General features: G+C 37.5%; 1 long non-coding RNA gene across 1 annotated transcript; it reads right to left on the bottom strand.

Moving 5' to 3' along the window:
* Positions 1 to 7,223: 7,223 nt before the first annotated feature.
* LOC127549884 (uncharacterized) lies at positions 7,224 to 12,788 on the bottom strand. The gene is made up of 3 exons (XR_007950740.1): positions 12,442 to 12,788; positions 11,009 to 11,107; positions 7,224 to 9,202 (listed from the first exon to the last, which is right to left on the bottom strand). It is a non-coding gene; the product is annotated as an uncharacterized LOC127549884 (long non-coding RNA).
* Between the last annotated feature and the right edge of the window lie 807 nt (positions 12,789 to 13,595).

Raw genomic sequence — 13,595 nt, 5'->3', positions numbered from 1 at the left:
TCTTTTATGATTTGTTGAAATGTTATTGAGGGTTTTGGGGTTATATGTTTCTAGGGAGTAATAGCTATTACATTATCTCCATTTAACCTGTTTTCTAGGTCAGTTGTTTTTGATAGGAGATGCTCTATTTTTATTCAATTTCTCATACTTTTGACTTTGCTCTAAAATTAATAATAATAATAATGTTTTTTTTTAAATTTCCTGTAGTCATTGATAAATTGCTAGGCACTGGAAATACAAATACAAAGAATGAAACAATCCTTACTCCCAAGAAACTTATATAAAACAATGAAGAAATACTCTGGGTTAAGTGAAGCCCAATAGGTTAATCCAGATAAAAGAAAGTTAACTCTACAATAAGTACAAAAAATGCCTCAGGAAAACAAAATAAACAAAAAATCAAAACAAAAACAAAACACCAAAAACCCAAACCTGTGACCTGGAAATAATGGTTATAAGAAAGTTTGGAAGAAATGAAACAAGAAATTTATTGTTGTTTTAAATGAATTTGAATTAAAATAAGAGCTATGAAGAAAAAATGTTTTTGGAAGAATAACTTAGAACAGAAGGTCAAAAATCTCATGTACAATAATGTTTGATGTCCTTGAAAAATGAAATGGAGACTACTGGTATAATCTGCTGGGAGAATGATATTTAGAAGCATCAGATTATGAAGCAATATGTGGGACTGATACATTTATCTCAGTTTATCTCAGTTCTATTCTAATATTCCATTCCAAACTTGAAACTCCTCTGACCTCTGCACTCTATAGACAACTTCTTTGCATCTACCATAACTTGGTGCTTCTGCATCTAACCAGTCTTCTCATTAGACTCGGGGTCCAGAACTCATTAGGTCCCTCCAAGTGTCAACAACATCCATTTTGAGATTAGTGCTCAGGAAAGAAACCCAAATGAGGCAGCCCAAACCCAGGCTGAAACTTGTTTAGGTGGGAATGTGCTTTAGCTGCCAAGTGTTTATGGCCATATGGAAGCTGAGAGTACAGAAATGGAGCCAACTGTCCCTTCCCCATTATCTCTTGGGGCATAGCTTAAAATATTCCTATACCATTTATAACCAGAAAGGAAGAGAGGCTGAGGGGTGGGCTTTCCCCTTGCATATACACACTGAATCAGGGAAGCAGGACGATGAGTGGATCAGAGAATACCAATTATTGTTTCCAGGCTAGGCCACAACACTGCTAAGTTTTCCCCAAATCATGCTCTAGAACACAGCCTCCTGGCCTAAAAATACCACTTCCTGCTCATGTGCACTTGGAAGGTGGACATCTAGATACTTCCTAGGTGGACCAGAACCCTGGTATTCAACCTTTTGCATTTGTTTAGTCACTTTTCCCATTGCATCTGGCTCTTTGTGACTTCATTTTGGTGGTTTCTTGGCATAGATACAGGAATAGTTTTCCATTTTCTTCTCCAACTCATTTTACATATAAGGAAACTGAGGAAAATAGAGTTAAATGACTTGTCCAGGGTCACACAGCTAGTAAAGGTTTGAGGTCAGATTTGAGCTCAGGAAGATGAGTCTTCCTGACTTTAGACATAGTACTCTATCCACTGTACCACCAAACTGGCCCTTGAATCTTCTAATTGCTTGTTTTCCTCAGTAGTCATCACCATGTCTAGACTCATTCTGCAGTGGTCTCACCTGGCATTATTATCCCCATCCCAGTCATACTGAATTCTAGACTGCCAGAGAACAGTATTCCTATCATCACTCTTAGCAGGTCATTTCCCAATTTCCATCCATCTAAACCTCACTCCACTTTATGCCATCAATGTTCTATTCTTTTTTTTTTGGGGGGGGGGAGAGTAGCAACTGTATTTTTTATTAAACACATCTTACAAGTTCCAGTAGTCTAGAGGCAGTGATGTTCTATAAATCTTTAGGGGTAGGGGAAGTACTCACAAAACACTTTTTTTTTTCTTAGTATCTATCATTTTTATTTATTTTTATTTTTTTTCTTCATCATAATTTATTTCTTTTTTTAAAAAAATAATTATAACTTTTTATTGACAAAACCCATGTCAGGGTAATTTTTTACAACATTATTCCTTGCACTCACTTCTGTTCCGATTTTTCCCCTCCTTCCCTCCACCCCCTCTCCCAGATGGCAAGCAGTCCTATACATATTAAATATGTCACAGTATATCCTAGATACAATATATGTATGTGGAACCAAATAGTTCTCTCACAAAACACTTTTAAGTGTATCTGTATTAATGTTTCCTCCATTACTTTACAAAGTCTAGATAATAAACAAAATAATAAGTAAAGCTCTGCTTTGTAGCATTGTTGATTACTAAGATGCAAAATGCTAAAATCATAGTGAAAATTGAACAATCATCACTTGCAAACCAATAAAAGTTTTCTCTGGCCTACTCCTGTTAGAGATATCTGGGCCCTTAAATGTTCTATTCTTTATATTGTGTCATAATTAACAAACTCCCTCTCTCTTATACCACTTCCTCAATGATAAAATAAATATTTATTAAATGCCTCTTGTGTGCCAATTACTGGATTAATCTGGGACTGCAACTATGATAAAGACAATCTCTGCCATCAAGAAGTTTACAATCTAATAGGGGAAGACAACACACAAAAGAAAAATGAGGAGAGAGTATAAGATACTGAGTCGAGGAATGAAAAAAGTCAGTGAAATACAATACAGTGCAGCAAGGTAGGAAATAGATATATCTGTCTGGTGCCCCATACTTAAGTAAAGTTCATGATTCTACCTTCCAATCAGAGGGTATTGATGAATTTTGAGTTCCAAGGTAGAAAACTGGAAACTTTCCAAGAATCACAAGCTAGTAAGTATCTGAGATTGGATTTAAACTTAGGTCCTTCTGAATTCAGGGCTGGTGCTCTATCCACTGAGCACCCAGCTGCCCCTTAATTAGATCTTGCATGATAATAACATTTCCCAATGATAAAAGTCCCAGGGAAAGGTGGAGAAATTGAGAAGTCCAAAATGAGTGCTACAATGGGAAAGGAAATTAAGGAACTGTCCCCTCCTTAAGTGAAGGTTAAGGTTGTGGCTTTATTCTCCAAGTCAGTTGAGTTCTTTCCATATTCTGACATTCACTGAGACCTGTCTCCCTTTGGATGACACTGCATAGACATCTTTCTAGCACTGTATGAATTTTTAATGAGTCAGAGTTCTTCCTGACTCCTGGTGATGGTTGGGAGACAGACTATTCCTTGCTCCCATTGCCATTTTTGGACTCTACTTCTACCATCATCATCTGCAATCTTTCCTCTTTTGAGATTTTAGTAATACAAATTTATCACCCAATTCAGAGTCTGGTAGCTGTGCTCTGCTGATCTCCATTATTTTTGGTCAATGACCAATTTTTGGTCAAAGTTACCTCCTTCTTCACAGGAAATCCTGTTTTTATACTAGAGAATTTCAACTTGATGTTCCCTCAAATACCTTAACTTCCCAGTTTCTCAATTGATTCAGTTTCCATGACCTATTCCTTTACTCTACCTCAGCCATACACTTACATAGTCATATCCCTGATCTTGGATTCACAAATGTTCTACTTCCATGTTCACCCTCAACTTTTTTCATCTGATCATAAACTTTTATTTTTCTATCTTCCCTTATGCCACACTCCTCTAAAACCTATTATTAGTCTTTATCACACCCTCTATTCCCTCAATTAATCAAGTACTACCCCTGCTCTGGATGTACTCTCCTTACTTAGCAATCTTGAACCTTTAGTGAACAGGCTCCACTTTACACTAGCTAACTTTACACTCTCTAATCCCTCATTTCTTTGTGCTATCACTGATCATATCTTGCCATACTCCACCCTTGGATTACTCCCACAATCTTCTTCTTTCATTCCTACTCATATGCTGAATAGAACTAAAGGAAATCACAAAACTCTGCTGACAATATCAGTTGGGCTCTATTGTTTCTTAGTCCCACTCATCAGTGATTATTCCAAACCTTTTGTTAAGTTTTTCATGCCATCCCTTTCCTGGCCCTCTCAATTGAAGATCTCACCTCATATTTTATGGGAAAAAATACCAATTGCTAAGTTCTACCTCTTTTTTTTCTCACTTACCATTTGATATAGTTTTCCATTTTGGAACATTTTCTGATGAAGCGGTCTTTCTGTTTACCAATTCTTCTATATGTATCCTGGATTTCAATCCTTCCAATCTTTTCTTGCATATTTCTCCTGTCTCTACCATCATCCTCACTCTCTAATCTTCCATCTCTCCCTATCTATTGCTTCCTTCCTTGTTTACAACACTTCCAAAATTCTTTCCTTCCCAAAACAATACAAAACAAACAAACAAACAAACAAAAAAACTCTTCACTAGATCATATTATGCAGGCCAACCATTGTCCTATACAACAACTCTTCTCCCATTCTCAGCTAGAATTCTTTGAAAAAACCAACAGTACCTCCACTTCTCTCATTGTTTTTTAAAACTCTTGGCAATCTTGTTTCATATTTCATTCTCACTAATTACCAATGATCTCAATTACCAAATCAAATGGCCATTTCTTAATCCATACCCTTTTTGAACTTTCTGAAGCATTATTGAAATTTGCCATCATCTCTTGCTATATAGTCTCTTGTCTGGATTTCCATGACTGCTCTCTCTAGGTCCTCCTTCCTGTATAAACACTCCTTCTCAATCTCCTTAGCTGGATGGATCTACATTCTTAAAATCGTATCCTCTAATTGCGGGGAATCTCTCAAAAATTCTCTGTTCTCTCATTTGATGCTCTCATCAGTTCCAAGGATTCCATTAGTACCTTTAAACTGGTGATTCCCAGATCTATTTATTCATTTCAAATTTCTCTTCTGAGCTCTACTCCAGCATTACCATTTGTTGACTCAACATTTTGAGCTGAATGTTGCAAACGTATCAAACTCAACATGTCCAAAACAGAGCTCATTGTCACTTCCCCCAAATCTACTCATCTTCCAGATTTCTCCATCACTGTAAAGGGCACTATCATTCTCTTAATCACCCAGGTTTGTAATATCTGTCATTCTTGATGCCTCTCTTCTGCTCACCCTACATATCCAATTAGTTATCAATTATTTTTATCTACAACATTTCTATAATAGTCTTGTTTTCTCTACTCATTCAATTAAGGACCCTAGTCTAGTTTCTTATCATCTCTCACCTGGACTACTGCTACTTAAATTCTATGCTTTAACTTTTTGTGTAATTCAATACATCTTCCACCTAGCTGATAAAGTGATTTTCTCATCACATGGATCCAATCTCAGGAAACTCTAGTGGTTTCCTGCTGCTCTGTGTTCAAATAAAAATTCTTCTGATTAGCATGTAAAGATCTCTACAAACCTGTCACTTTCTATCTTTCCAGTTTTTAAATACATTACTCCAGGCACTCTAAGGTACAGTTATACTGGTCCAACTATTCTTTCTCAAACATAAATGCCATTTCCTTTGTCTTTGCCTTTGTACTGGTTGTTCCCATGATTGAACCATTATCTTCCAACTCTTAGAATCCCTGGCTTCCTTCAAGACTCAAAATTTTTTTTTCTCCTGATTCCTTTAGCTGTTAGTGCTTTACTCTTATTATTTTATATTTAGAGATTTATGCTTATGCCATCTCCCTATTAAACTGTAAGTTTCTTGAGATCCAGAACTATTTTTGTTTTTTCTTTGTATCTTGATCCTTAGCACTGTACCTGGCACATGTTTTAATAAATGCTTGTTGATTAATTGCTTGACCAAGGAAGAAAAAGCAGAAGGGCAAATAATTAAGACTATGAAGGGCCTTGATATTCTATTGTAATAAAAATGCTCTGGGCCCCTTCTCCTAGAGTCAGTTTGATACTTCTCCTCTAGATTTTATAGTGAGAGCCAATTGACAATAGTCAGCATAATGTACAGTGGATTCAGTAGCAGGAAGCCATTAGAGCTTCCTTTTTTTCCTCTCTTTTGGTGAGGACTTTTGCGAGATGGTACAGATGGGTTTTAGGGAACTCTGAGAGGGTTAGGGACATCTTTTCTCTACTACTATCAACTTGAGCCCCCACTAGCTATGATCTCCCACTACTATGTGCCAATAACTAGCACTGCAGTTCATTTAACCACTTAACATCAATTACTCTTTACTAAGGGATATTTATTGTGAAGATGTAGCAAGAACAAGAAAGTAATTGTTCCCCCCCAACAGCTCAGGGATACAATTCCCCCAATAATATCTGAGTCTCTGAGGAGAAAGGGCTTAGTCTCTATAGTTATTATATGGCATTGATCTTACCAAGTTCATATTCAGCTTTGAAATGATTGCCAAGTGAGTCATTATCTCAGCTACTGTTGGACTGGGTCACAGAAGGTATTTATAAGATCCCTCCTTGCTCTTCAAAGCATTGATGTTGGGCTAGTTACAAAATCTGATATATGCTCCAACTCCTAGCCTCCCTAATCTTGGATGTTTCCTCGAGGAGTTGTTCTAACCTTTAAAAACTCACAAAGGTGAAGCATCTAGATTAATCTCCTCAAATAAAAGAAGAAATGATGAGGGAAGAAGTAAGAAATGTTTCTTCAGGGCCTTTTAAGTATTAGGCTATGGGAGAGAAAGAAAGAGAAAGAGAAATAGAGAGACAGAGACAGAGACAGAGACAGAGACACAGAGAGACAGAGACACAGAGAGACAGAGACAGAGACACAGAGAGACAGAGACAGAGACAGAGACACAGAGAGATAGAGAATAGAGAGAGCGATGAGGAAAAGGAGAAGAAGAGAGGGGAGAGTTCGAAAGGAGGGAAGAAAGAGAGAAAGAGAGGGAGGGAGTGGAGGGAATGAAGAAGAGAAGAGAGGTGAGATCAATTCAAACTTTTTGAAGGCAACCTTAAAGCTGGTTCTGAAACAGCAGCCACCAGAAGAGGCTGCCATTCTTCATGTACATTGCAAACCAGAACCAATTACAGAAAGCCAATGCTTTCTGAAGTCTTTCCAAAGCATTTCTAGGAGACGTCATCATGAGTTTCTCAGAAGCAGTCTCCCTGGTCACTTCTATGAGGAGAATTGGCTTTAGCTGTGTATGCAGATGCACTCCATTCATGCCCCAGTCCCTATTATACTACATTAAGGTTGGCTTAGTCAGGTGAAAACTTAGGGTAGAACATAAAGTCTACAAAGAAAATAACAATAACCAACATATACAAATATATACAATATGCCAGACACTGTGTTAAGTACTTTTAAATATTTATTTCATTTGATCCTCATAGATACTCTGGGTGGTAGGTATGATTGTTATCTTCATTTTACTGATGAGGAAATTTTTGCAAACAGCTATTAAATGATTTGTCCAGGGTCTCATAGCTAGTCAGAACTTGATGCCAGATTTTAACTCAGATTTTCCTAATTTCAGACTCAGTTCTCTCTCTACTACAGTGTGTGCTGTTAGTGGTTGAAGGATGAGGCTCATTCTGCTTGGCTCCCCACGGGAGACCTAGAGACAATGGTTATAAGTCTAAAATCTGCATATTTAAGCTTAAGGTAAGAAAAATCTTAGCTCCATCTAAAAATGAGAATAGGCTACTCTCAGGACACAGTAGGTTCCTTCTCACTGGATGTCATGAAACAAAGAAAGAAAAGAAAGAAACAAGTATTATTAAATGCCTAGAAATGAACTGGGCTAAACACTTTATAGTTATCTCTTTTAATACTCACAACAATCTAGGTTTTATCATCCTCTTTTTACAGGTGAGGAAACTGAGGCAAACAGGACTACTAAGTGACTTGCCCAGAGTCTCAGAGCTAGTAAGTCTTTGATGCTACATTGGAATTCGTCTTCCTAACTCCAGACCCAGCACTCTTACCTTCTGGGTCATCTAGTTAACTAAAAAGGCCGAATGACTATTCAAAAGATATATTGTACTCGAGAAACAGTCACTACCGAGGTTTCTGTAGGCTTTGAATGTAAACTTCTTAAGGAAGGGTCTTAATATTCTTGCATCAACCATAATACCTTAAATAGTACACAGTAGTTTTTTTTTTCCTCAATAGGATTTCATTTTTCCAATTACCTGAAAAGATAGCTTTCAACATTCACTTTTGTAAGATTTTGAGTTTTAAAGTTTTTCTTCCTCCTTCCCTTACCTCCCTCCCCCCTCCCCATGACAACAATTTGATATGGGTTATGGAAGTACAATTACTTCAAATGTTTCCATTTTAGTCATTTTATGAAAGATCAGAACTAAAAAGAAAAACTAGGAGAAAAAAAAAACTAAACCAAAAAAGTGAAAATAGTATGCTTTGATCTATATTCAGACTTCATGGTTCTTTGGATCTGGATAACAATTTCCATTATGAGTCTTTTGGAACATTGTATGCTGAGAAAATGTAAGTCCCTCATAGCTGATTATCACACAATGTTGCTGTTATTAAGTACAGTGTGCTACTTAGTGCTTTTCTTTTTTCTTTTTATTTATTTATTTTAATTTAATTTAATTTTTTTTTTCCTGAGGCAATTAGGGTTAAATACTTGCCCAGGGTCAAAACAGCTAGGAAATGTTAAGTGTCTGAGATCATATTTGAACTCAGGTCCTCCTGACTTCAGGGCTGGTGCTCTATCCACTTCACCACCTAGCTGCCCCTTCTTAATGAACTTTTAAATAAAATGTTGAATTTAATTAAGACATGGAGACCAAGAAAAATTTTCCTATTTGTCCAAGTCAGGACTGTCTGGGTGGGATAGGGTGGTGGTGACTTGGAGATGTTTAAAGCTGAGACTTCCATAACTATTTTATGTTTCAGATGAAAATTTTCTTCTGTACCAGGGATCCATTGCAGTCACTCATTTCCTCCATTATGGGACTACTGCCCTCTGTTATTGGTGACCATTGGATCCATATTGCTACTTCTTTCACTAGTTTCCTGTGTTCTCACATATTCCACAGCCACTATCCTCAGTCATAGGCAGAAGATTTAGAGTTTAAAGGGGCCATAAGATGTATTAATGATCTCTAAAGATCACTTAATCCAACCCAAGGGAGCAATCCTGTGGAAACAGGGTGCCACCTGTCTCTACCACCAATAATACCTATAGAAAAGAAAGTCCCAAAGCCTCAGGAAAAATAGTGTCTTCTTCCCCAGAGCATTAATCCTACTTCCAGCATCCTTCCTAAAGCCATTATCCAAGGAGCAACATCATAGCAATAGGACCTGAAACAGATACCAAATATACCCATAAAAGAAAGTTCTTGCTATTGAAATCCTTGGTACTGAAAAATAGCCTAACAGTGGAAAGACATATATTTTAAAGAATGGAAATCATAATAAAGAAGATACATTGCCATATTCATGTTTCACCTAAAAGGACTTTTGATCCTTTCTATCTTACCTGCAGCTGAAATGTCTGAAATGGATTATTTCCTTCTATTAGAAGGAGAGCTCCTGGAGAACAGGGACTGCCTTGCTTATCTATTTGTATTACCAGCATTTGATATTCATTCATTTTTACAAATGAAGAAAATGACGTCAAGAAAAAGGAAACTGGACTGTAATTCTAGGTACTCTGATTCAAATTTTAGTATTTTTGTTTTTCTTCTGTGTAATGAACTGCTTTTCATTTCCCAATTTCTTATTTTTTCCTTATCTGATTCCTCCATAGGCTCGCAGAGTGAGCATCAGGTATAGACTAACTTAGATATTCTCTTAGATCCTTTCCAACATAGAGACTCTGTGATGTTCTCTGAATTTAAGTGTGAGAGAAGGGCAATTTGTGTCTTCAGTGTAATAATTTGAATTTTGACAGGTGAAACATTGCCGCAGCTAGGACACAAATCACATAGACAGAAAGGCAGCCTCTGTGGACAGAGTGCCCTCTGGTGGACTAAGCAAGGATAGAAATTTTGGTTGCAAAGTTTAAAAAAAGTGTTGTTTTTTTCCCCATGAAACCTACAGAAAAGGCTAAATCCTTGTAAATGGCAGTCTTTTATTTCCCCAGAGAACCTTGAGACCTTCACTGCTCAACCCTAGGACCTCCCTCCTTTGGTAAAATTCCACCCTGGTCTCTACAATACTAACTCATTTCTATAGCTCTTTAAGGTTTACAAAGCACAAAAGTATTTCCGTACATGAGAGTTATTTATATGAGGAGGTAGTGCAAATATTCTCTGCTTTTACAGAAGAAACGGAGGCTCAGAGATGCTAAGTCATTTGTCACTGGATCACATATGCAGAAGTATCAGAGCCTAGCCAAGCTTAGAATCTCTTTCTCCAGAATCCAAGACTCACAATCTTTCTGCAACTTCATACTACAATGGCATGAAACCTGTCTGGGATTGCCCACAGCTAGTGAATGTCATTGGATCATATATTTTACAGAGTCTCAGATTTGGAGGGGAGCTCATAAGCTACAACTCCAGCTTTTATCTGAATATGAATCTCCTCTAAAACATGTTCAACATCAATCATTTAACCCTAATAGGAAAGAATTGTTTCTGGGTCCAAGGGTCTGGGACACTTCCCCTTTCCCTTCTCTAAAGGAATTCTCTGCTCTAGAACCATATAAATGGTCTAGAACAGTTTAAATCTTGGGGGAGCCTAGCACCTAATGAGAGAAAGGCTAGGCTCCCCTTTTTTATACTCAGGCTAATTAAACCCTGAGTTATTCATATACCTCAAAAACACACTTTTTGTTTTAAGCTTTAGCTTGTGGGTCAAGTCTAGGAACTCCAAAGTGGAGTGGGGGTGGGGTGGGGAGAAAAGTAAGGGAGTCAAGTATATTCAAAGTACTCCCTAGATTAGATATGGGGCAGGTATTTATTTCCTACACACAAAAGACTCAAAGTATATATTGACAGAAAAACTTACATAAAATTCAATAATTTAACTGATATTTAAACTTCAGTAGAACATAAAGCCATCTGGGGGTCTGTCAAATAGAATGTATTGCATATCTGCTAGTGAAACAGCCATTTGTAGACACATGTTTTTGTAGATGGCACTCTTTTCCCAAATACTTACCCAGGCATCTTCCCTAGGCTGCCAGGTAGCTCCAATCAAAAGCAACCAGGACCTCCAGATCTCTTGAATGCACAAAATCATCTCTAAGCCCAGACATGTCTGCTTCGGAATTTACCCAAGATGGTAGGTTGGTGGGTAGGTAAATAGCAGGAAAAAAATAAAATATTGTAGATTAGCTGAGGAGGTATGGAATGTCAGTCAGTAAGATACCAGGAGCAGCCAGGTGATATAGTCATAAACAGCTGGGCTTGGAGTCAGGAAGGCCTTTCAAATGTGGAACTTATGATGTGTGTTGACGTTGGAGAAGAGACTTAACCTCTTTGCCTCGATTCCTTCAATTGTAAAATGGTTATAATAAGAGCATCTATATCTCAGAGTTGTTTCAAAGAATAAGAAATGAGATATTTGTAAAATACTTAGCACATAATAGGTGCTATATTAAGTCAATTTTCCTGAAGCATAGATCTAAGTCACCTTCCTATTCAATAAAATCCAAAGGCTCCCTGTTATTTGTAAGATCAAATATAAAGTCCTTCGGCATTTAAAATTCTTTACAGCCTGGTTGGCCCCTTCCTACCTTTCCAATTTTTTGTTTTTTTATTCTCTACCATCCATTCCACAATGTAGCTCTTGTGGTTCATATGCTGTTCTTCAAACTCCATCTCCCCTCTTTTTGTCTTTACACTAGCTGTCTATCCCCAATGCTTGCAGTGATCTTCATTTTGTATCTCCATCTCTTAGAATCTCTGGCTTATTTCATGACTTAGGTCAAATGCCCCCTTTTATCAGGCCCTTTTTTTTTTTTAATACCACCTGTCCCCTTGCTGCTAGAGTCTTTCAAGTCTTTCTCTTTAAGGTTACCATTCATCAACTTTATATGCAGAATGGGTACTTCAAACAAGCCAAGGTCTCCAACACAGAGATCTCTTACTTTTGAGGAGAGACATCCTGCATTCTCCTACCACAAAGAAGGGAATAGCCTTTTTTTGACCGGCTGTGTAGCCTGAATGGACTGCGTCTTTAAAACTGCCAGACTCAGACAATCTTCTCTTCTTTTTTGTACACTTTCCTGCTGTGTCCAGACAGTGAAGATCACACAGTTTATCCATAGTATGGACTCCATGAATTGAACCAGGAAGTAACTTCCCTCCTTTTAGACATGGTAGCTTGGGATTTTTTTTTCCTTTTCTTTTTTTTAATTCTTTCTTATTTCCCAAGTACATGAAAAAATTTAAAAAGTAATCATTTTTTTTTAAATTATGAGTTCCAAATTCTCTCCTTCCTTTCACACTCCCCCTACCTTCTTGAGAAAGAAAGAAAATCTGATACAATTAATATATGTGAAGTCATGCAAAATATATTTCCACATTAGTCATGTTGCAAAAGAAAAGACAAACAAAATAACACAATAAAAATAAAACAAAAAAACTCACATGCTTCAGTCTGCATCAGTTCTCTCTCTGGAGATGGATCGTATTTTTCATTTTAGGTCATTTGGAATTGTCTTGGATCTTTGTCTTGATCAGAATAACTAAGTCTTTTACAATTTGAACTTCTTTACAATATTGCTGTTACTGTCTACAATGTTCTTTTGATTCTTCTAACTTTACTTTGCATAATTTCATATAAATCTTCCCAAGCTTTCTGTATTTTTCTGGATTGGAACCAGTTCAACCTGTGGGTGGCCAGCATTGCAAAAGCAGACTAGATACAGGAGAATCAGGACAGAAACAGAAGTTTTAATTAAATTCAGAATGAGGAAACTGGTTTTTGCAAATAGAATCCCCACTTCCTAAGAAGGGAAGCCTAATGCTGCTGAAGCCAGAGCCACTTACATACATAAAAGGGTTACAACACAATCATTCTTAGATATTGAGATAGTTCTTATGGTTAGCATTTCTTGGGACAACACAGGTCCTGTGGCCACAGTCATTGTCTCAAATTTTAGGGGTTGTACCTATTCTGTGGGCACAGAACCAGAGTTTTGTGATGGTAACAGAGTCACTGACAAAGAATAGGGATTGTGAACTCGTAATGGATAGCCCTAGAAAATAAGGGGAGATAAATTCCTTAGTAACCCTTTGTTAGAGGGTGAGGATTCCAGGTGCAGAGGATTTTTGTTATGTCAAACTCAAGGTCTGCTTGCTGGGCCTTAGCTCTGGGAAACAGGATATCTCCAAAATATTTTGACATTTTCCCCTTTTGGCCAAATGGAGGGGGTCTGAAAGAACCTCTACCCTTAGGGCCAAAAAAGGAGAGGCAAGTATATGTCACCAGATATTATCCAGGGTTTAGTTTCTTGAGGGGACCTATCAGGGAAATGAGTCCCAGGTAATTTATTGAAAAGAGAGGAGGCCAAGTGTAACGTCGCTGCTAACTTTCTTGAGGATCTCTGGACAGGCCTTGGTCTTAGCAGGAGTCACCACGAGGATGGTCAGAGATAAAGTCTGGAGTCTGGAATCTGGAGTCTGAGATTGAGCTTGAGGACACACTCATTGGAGTCTGCTTATTTCAAGTCCTTTCAGCCCTTAAATAGCTTAGTACAATTACATCATTACAATACACTGAGCATGTGCCAACTGTAGAA

The sequence above is a fragment of the Antechinus flavipes genome, chromosome 2 (assembly GCF_016432865.1).
Source record: "Antechinus flavipes isolate AdamAnt ecotype Samford, QLD, Australia chromosome 2, AdamAnt_v2, whole genome shotgun sequence".
NCBI lineage: Eukaryota > Metazoa > Chordata > Mammalia > Dasyuromorphia > Dasyuridae > Antechinus > Antechinus flavipes.
Note: the sequence above shows the minus strand (reverse complement) of the source record. Positions and strands in the feature narration are given on the sequence as shown.